The 7,650-nt window shown below is 38.7% G+C and overlaps 1 pseudogene; it reads right to left on the bottom strand.

The window, feature by feature from the left end:
- Positions 1-2,794: 2,794 nt before the first annotated feature.
- Positions 2,795-7,650, bottom strand: part of LOC129684586 (zinc finger protein 14-like) — a 48,702-nt pseudogene continuing 43,846 nt past the window's right edge.

Raw genomic sequence — 7,650 nt, 5'->3', positions numbered from 1 at the left:
AAAACCATACAATGGAAAAAAGATAGCATCTTCAACAAATGGTGCTGGTCCAACTGGATGTCTACATGTAGAAAAATGAAAATAGATCCATACTTATCACCCTGCACAAAACTGAAGTCCAAGTGGATCAAAGACCTCAACATAAAACCAGACACATTAAATTGGCTAGAAAAAAAAGTGGGGAATACCCTAGAACTCATTGATACAGGAGAAAACTTCCTGAACAGAACACCAACAGCACAGGCTCTAAGAGCAACAATCAATAAATGGGACCTCATGAAACTGAAAAGCCTCTGTAAAGCAAAGGACACCATCATCAAAACAAAGCGACTGCCTACAGATTGGGAAAGAATATTCACCAACCCTTTATCTGATAGAGGACTCATATGCAGTATATATAAAGAACTAAAGAAACTGAAAAGCAGTAAACCAACTAATCCAATTAAAAAATGGGGAGCAGAGCTAAACAGAGAATTCTCTGTAGAGAAATATCGAATGGCAGAGAAACACTTAAAGAAATGCTCAACCTCATTAGCCATTAGGGAAATGCAAATCAAAACAACCCTGAGATTTCACCTTCCACCCATCAGAATGGCCAAGATGAAAAACTCAAGTGACAGCACATGCTGGAGAGGTTGTGGAGAAAGGGGAACCCTTCTCCACTGCTGGTGGGAATGTAAACTTGTGCAACCACTCTGGAAATCAATCTGTCATTTTCTCAGACAACTAGGAATAGCGCTTCCTCAAGATCCAGCCATACCACTCCTAGGCATATACCCAAAAGAGGCTCAAGTACACAAAAAGGACATTTGCTCAACCATGTTTGTAGCAGCTTTATTTGTGATAACCAGAAGCTGGAAACAGCCCAGATGCCCCTCAACTGAAGAATGGATGCAGAAACTGTGGTACATCTATACAATGGAGTATTACTCAGCAATGAAAAATAAGGAAATCATGAAATTTGCAGGTAAATGGTGGGACCTGGAAAGGATCATCCTGAGTGAGTTGTCCCAGAAGCTAAAAGACACACACGGTATATACTCACTCATATAAACATACAACATAGAATAAACCCACTAAAAATCTGAACATCTAAACAAACTAAGAAAAAGAGAGGACCCTAACTAAAAATGCTCAATCCCCATCCTGAAAGGCAAAGAGGATGGACATCAGAAGGAAAAGAAAACAGGAAACAACCTAGGAACCTGCTACAGAGGGCCTCTGAAAGCCAGGAGAAGAAAACAGGAAACAACCTAGGAACCTGCCACAGAGGGCCTCTGAAAGCTTCTGCAGTATAGACTGTCAAAGCAGATGCTGAGCCTGATGGCCAACTGACGGGCAGAGTGAATGGAATTTTATGTAAGAAGTGGGAAATAGTAAGAGCTGGAGAGGACAGGAACTCCACAAGGAGAGCAACAGAACAAGAAAATTTGAACACAGGGAACTTCCCAGAGACTCACACTCCAACCAAGGACTATCCGTGGAGATAACCTAGAACCCTGACAATGCAGCCACTTCTGATGAGAACTGATAGACTAAGATCAGAAAGAAGGAGAGGAGGACCTCCCCTATCAGTGGACTTGGGGAGGGGGAGGGTGTGACCGGGAGGGGAGGAGGGAGGGGCTTATGGGGGGATACAAAATGAATAAAGTGTAATTAATAAAAGTTAAAAAAAATAAATTAGAACAAGGCAAATAAAAAATAATTACTTTTATTTTATGTACATGGGTGTTTTGCCTGCATGGGCATCTGTCTGAGGATGTTAGAGACCCTGGACCTAGAGTTACTGACATTTTTAAGCTTCCATATAAGAAAAGGAAAGTGAACCCAGGTCCTCTGGAAGAACAACCAATGCTGTTAATCTCTGAGCCATCTGTTCAGAACCCCAACCCCCTTTTTGAGACAGCATCTCTCTACATAGCTATGACCATCCTAGGATGGCCTCAAACTCAGAGAGATCCTTCCAACTCTGCCCACCAAGTCCTGCGGTTACATATGTGCACCACACTACCCAGCTGAAATATGTTTTAAAATGATCTGTCATTGAATCAGAGAATGAAAGGATAATCTAAGATTTAAACAGAAACCTTCATGGTTCTGAATAAAAATACTTCTTGGAATTTTATAATGTATTAATTACAACAGGCGAATCATGTCCTATGTTCTCAATATTCTGGTTAATTTTTTTTGCTTTATCACTTTAAAACATTACAACTCTGTGTACCTCTGTGAAATGGTGTACATATACCAGAATTAACTGGCCCTTATTTCTGTTTCAACAATATTTACGTTATGTGCTGGTATGTGGGCATACAACTCAGGTGTAGTACTGAGAGAAAGACTTACAAAAGAAATATGTGTATCCAATAGAATGAACTCAGGTCATCAAGCTTAGCAGCAACCATCTTTACTCCCTGAGACAAATCTCTAACATTCATTTGTATTTCTGAGAACATGTTAAGAACAAAAATTTAGTTCTCATATAAACTAATACAATCCAAAACAATGACGACATAAATATCATTTTCATTTGCAAATAGATTTAATTATTCAAATTGTCCAGTGTTCCTCTATTCTTGGATGACAATATGTTTACAATTTGAAAAGGAGGCAATATTTTAATGATGGAATGGTTCTATTAATTCTACTCATGCCCCAGTGAGAGAGAGCTCAGTGGGGAAAACGATTGTGGTATTCAAACTATACCTCATCTATTAGATTTCTGGATTTTTTTTTTTTGTATGAACTTTTTCATGCTTTTGAAAAGTACTGAGATGTGAAAGGCTTTACCACATTAGTTACACTCTTAGGGTTCCTCTCCAGTATGAATTCTTCCATGGAATTGAAGACTACTACGATATGCAAAGGCTTTACCACATTGATTACACTCATAGGGTTTCTCTCCAGTATGACTTCTTTCATGGAATTGAAGACTACTACGATATGGAAAGGCTTTACCACATTGATTACACTCATAGGGTTTCTCTCCAGTATGACTTCTTTCATGCAGTTGAAGACTCCTGCGATATGCAAAGGCCTTTCCACAATGAATGCATTCATAAGGTTTCTCTCCAGTATGATTTTTTTCATGCAGTTGAAAACTACTGCGATATGCAAAAGCTTTACCACATTGACTGCATTCATAGGGTTTCTCTCCGGTATGAGTTCTTTCATGCCTCTGAAGATGACTGCGGTATGTATAGGCTTTTCCACATTGATTACATGCATAGGGTTTCTCTCCAGTATGACTTCTTTCATGCATCTTAAGGTGACTGTGATCTGCAAAGGCTTTACCACATTGGTTACATTCATAAGGTTTCTCTCCAGTATGATTTCTTTCATGCTTGTAAAGACTACTATTACTTGCAAAGGCTTTACCACATTGTTTACATTTGTATGGTCTTTCTCCAGTATGAATTCTTTCATGTATTTTAAGAGTATGTTTGCAGGCAAAGGCTTTACCACATTGATTACATTCATAGGGTTTCTCTCCACTATAAGTTCTTTCAGGTTTTTGAAGAGTACTGTTCTCATAGGGATTTTCTCCGATGTGAGTATTTTGATGTATTCCCATTGAAGGTGGAAAACTTGTATCCCATTCACCTTGTCTTCTCATAGTGGGGATAACTCCATATCTTCTAATTGTTTTGGGAAAGAGAGAGATACACTGCTTCTTTCCATGTTCCTTAAAATCATGTGTCTTATATCCAGAGGGACAGTTGATACACCTATTAAAGGAAGAACAGAAAAAGATGCTCATATTCCATTCACGCAGTTTAACTTTTTGTTCCTCATTGACATGTGGTATTGGGGTTCAAGAATTTCTACCACAACTACCTGCTTGACTCTCATAAACTGCCCCTCTCAAAAAAACGATGGTAAGTTATACAAGTACATGAGTAACATTAGCATTACTATGGACTATTAGCTTGGAACAGGTCTTGGGCATACAGTAATCTCATAATCAATGTACCTCCCTTTCTGATATTTGAAAGGTGTAAAATGAAGCAGATGGAGAGTTAAATGATATGGTTCTTATGTGGCTATGACTAAATTTGTGATACCTGTTAAGGCCCTGCTTCTTGTTCTTGGTTTTTAAAGTAATATTTTGCAAAACACTAATCAGTTACCTGACACACCAAGCTGTGCTTGCTTACACTATTTTTTCATTAAAACTTGAAGGTATATGAAAATTTCTTCAGAGAAACACAGAATTGGTTTACACATAAGAGTTACCTTCCATGCTTTCTCGAACTCTGACAATGTTCTTCAATATTGTGGTCTTCCCATTTGTAGCCTAAAATACAGTACCAGAAAATATGTTACTAGAAATTATGCAAAATGTAAATTATTGTCATTACTGAACCTTAGAACAATGCCTGATTTATTAACCACCTTCAACCTTTTTCACAATCAAAATCAAAGAGCACCAATCTCTAAGAAAGGTTTGTCCCTTAAGTTAAAAAGTAAAGGAAAATTCACATTATTACCTATGCAAGTAAGGTTCCAGTAGGTTTCCAGCATCACATCTTTGTAGAGACTCTTCTGAGAAGGATCCAGCAAAACCCATTCTTCCTGAGAGAAGTTCACATGCACATCCTCAAAGGTCACTGTATCCTAAAGTATATCATATACATGTAAGGGTATATGCATGTCAATATATAAAGTATACATATGTAGATAATAGAAGCGATGAGACTGACTGCACTGTAAAAGTACACTTTATTGATATATTTACATAATTCTGTATGCTCACCATAATAATTCTATGTCACAGGATTTCAAATGCAATCACCAACTCATTTCAGAAAGAAGCAGGAGAATCATGCCTCAAATTTTTGCGTGTACAGAATAGGCTATAGAATTGTAGAAGAAATGCCTACTAACATATACAGAGACATGGAAATGGAGCAGCATTGTTGAGAATACATCAGCAAAATTGTATCAAAATTGTTAACTTCAAAAAGGGAATGAAAAAAATGGGTGTAGTGACAATCAAATTTAATCCCAGACTTCAGAAGGCAGGGACAGGTGAATCTATCAGAACTCTGGTGTGACCCTGTACAAACTGTAAAGATAATATGATATTCTTGTGAAAAAAAAATATTTTAGTACCTTACTGACAGATCAAAGAGTTCTAAAAAAAGACTAGTAAAAGAAATGATGATCATAAGAAAAAAAAAATCAACACCACTAAGAGAAACAACAGACTACATAAAGAGGATCTACAATGAAGATCATGTGTTGCTTTTGCAGAGTACCTGGATCAATCCCCAGTCCTCACTTTGAGGCCCCCAACCATTCAAAACTCCAAGCCAAGAGAATCCAATGCTCTCCACTGATGTCAATGAACATCGGGCTTTCACACGGTTCACATCCATAAATGTAGGGAAAAGACTCATACACATTTTAAAAATTAAAGAAAAAAACTAAAAACTCACAAAAGGGAAGAAAGAATGTGTCACATTGTAACAATATCAACAATATCCAATCGGGTATCAGCATAAATGTCATACACACATGCAATACTAGTGTAAAAAATTATACCCTCTGTCAAAGTTCTAAAGTCAAGATGTGGGTAAAGCTCAGTACACATGCTGAACATATAGAAAACCCTAATAAGAAAAATATTAACATAAATATATGAGGCTACAGAAATCATTTCTTAAGAAAAAGCAATTGCTTGTATTTTACCTTATATTATTTAGGGACAGAGACTATAATGTTGGTGAAGGAATGGCAGCATGAGAAGGAAGTAGGTGTAATAATAGGATCACAGGACCCTCAGAGACCACCAGGAGATGACTCAATGCAAGAGCAAGAGAGCTTTATTACCAGAGCGATCGAACTTGGGACCCAAGTCTCACTGACATAGCAGTAGAGAAGTGGGACCCTGAGCCCTGAGTGAGCAGGGTTTTTAAAGGGAAAGACTAAGCAGGGGGTTTCCATGACAGCAAGTGGAGGGGGTGCATGTTTCCATGAGAGAAAGCAGGGGGTTCATGCCTTGATGTTACAGAATTGGGTAAAAGCCATAGGGGAGAGGTGACCATTTACATAATCACAGTTGCCAGAGAGATTGTCTCTATTTTTTACTAAACATTTATTCTGTGATATTTCCTGGAGGCCATTGCTTGGAGAGCTAACTTTGTTTTTTGTCAGATGCACATTCTGTGATATTTCCTGGGACCTGAGTTCAGCTCCCAGTCAAGATGGCTCCTTATTTCAAAATAAGGAGCTAACTTAACTCTTCATAGGCTACTCAGTTTCAACCACAGAAAGAAGACAACTGTGATGATGGTATTAATACTCAAAGCCTATCCCCAGATACTAACTTCCACCAGAAAGGATTCTGCTCCTAAAGGTACCATGAGCACCCAATGAAAGCCACATATCACATACAAATGCTTAAATACATCATTGTGCCAGGACAATTTCTCATTGAATTCACTGCATTTTCACACAGGTGATGACAGGCTCACGTTCAACCAACTTTAAAGCTCTCCAGATTATGTTGCAGTCCCAACACTGCTGAAATGCCTAAAATTTCTTTTAACTCTAAAGATAATATCTTATACAGGATCACTTTCTAATAGACAAGTATATTTCTGGAGTGAATGTTTAACTTTTTGGAAGAATTTTAAGTGAGCCTCTGTAAAGATAATCAATCTTCAGCTTCTAATTATTCTTGTGTTCTTGTGTTCTGCTGGTGGAGAGCTGTTTGTCTGTCAAGCTGCTTTGTTATGTTTTCACCCTGGCCTTCACCCTGAGACAGAAAAAAGAGGAAGTTTTGCCAAGTTCCTTAAAACTTGTTCCAAGCCTTAAAGCTTGTTCCAAGTTCCTTAGAGCTTGTCTGTATGGGACAGCTGCCTACCGCAGAGGGCCCCTGAAAGACTCTACCTAGCAGTGTATCAAAGCAGATACTAAGGCTCATAACCAAACCTTCGGCAGAGTGCAGGGAATCATATGAAAGAAGGGGGGAGTTAGTATGACATGGAAAGGATAGGAGCTCCATAAGGACCAAATATATCTGGGCACAGGGGTCTTTTCTGAGACTGACACTCAACCAAAGACCATGTATGGACATAACCTAGAACCTCTGCTCAGACGTAGCCTATGGTAGCTCAGTAACCAATTGGTTTCCCATAGCAAGGGGAACAGGGACTATTTCTGACAAGAACTCAATGGCAGGCTCTTTGACCTCCCCCCCAAAGGAGGAACAGTCCTGCTAGGCCACAGAGGAGGACTTTGCAGCCAGTCCTGAAGATACCTGATAAAACAGGGTCAGATGAAAGGGGAGGAAGTCCTCCCCAATGAATGGACTTGGAAAGGGGCAGGGAGGAGATGAGGGAGGGAGGGAGGGTTTGGGAGGGAATAAGGGAGCAGGATGCAGCTGGGATACAGAGTTAATAAAATGTAACTAACAATAAAAAATTAAAAAATAAATTAAAAAATAAAAGCTTGTCTGTATGACCTTGGACCATAAGTGCTATAGGAAAGGAGTGTTAGAAAAGTTTGGCATTTCCATGAACTTTTCTTTTTGTATTGATGTGACTTTATTTTGCTTTGCCTATAAAAAATGAATCCTGGAATAAAGCCACACTGCTCCAGTCATACTGACAGCCATCTCAACCTGATCCAGTGTATAGTGTG

Source organism: Psammomys obesus, unplaced genomic scaffold (genome assembly GCF_907164565.1).
Source record: "Psammomys obesus unplaced genomic scaffold, mPsaObe1.curated_primary_1811, whole genome shotgun sequence".
In the NCBI taxonomy this organism is placed as follows: Eukaryota; Metazoa; Chordata; class Mammalia; order Rodentia; family Muridae; genus Psammomys; species Psammomys obesus.
The sequence above is the reverse complement of the archived record's forward strand: the minus strand, read 5'-3'. Positions and strand labels throughout refer to the sequence as shown.